Source organism: Benincasa hispida, chromosome 11 (assembly GCF_027475165.1).
Source record: "Benincasa hispida cultivar pf3 chromosome 11, pf3_genome.v1.1, whole genome shotgun sequence".
In the NCBI taxonomy this organism is placed as follows: domain Eukaryota; kingdom Viridiplantae; phylum Streptophyta; class Magnoliopsida; order Cucurbitales; family Cucurbitaceae; genus Benincasa; species Benincasa hispida.
In genome coordinates this window covers 54,276,758-54,277,079 of record NC_143488.1, presented here as the reverse complement: position 1 = coordinate 54,277,079, position 322 = coordinate 54,276,758, and positions in this window count along the sequence as shown.

Below are 322 nucleotides of genomic sequence, written 5' to 3'. Positions count from 1 at the left end.
AGATTAAATACGAGCATAGTTCAACTAAGTCATTCTACTGATTTTGAGACAAGAGCATAGTTCACTGAATTATATTATTTACTCCGAAGCACAAGTATAGCACAATGAAGTTCTACTATTGATTTCGAAGTAGATTTTCCTACTCATGTTTTTCTTTTTTTTCTTTTTTTTTTTTTTTAAAAAACCCATCTTGGTCATTATTGTATGAGAGATTGACATTAAAAGAAACCACCAAATTTAATATTAGTCCTAGAAATTTTAACTAGAAAAGGATAAATTTTTTACTTATTAATTTAAATTTTTTCAAAAAAATTTATTCCAT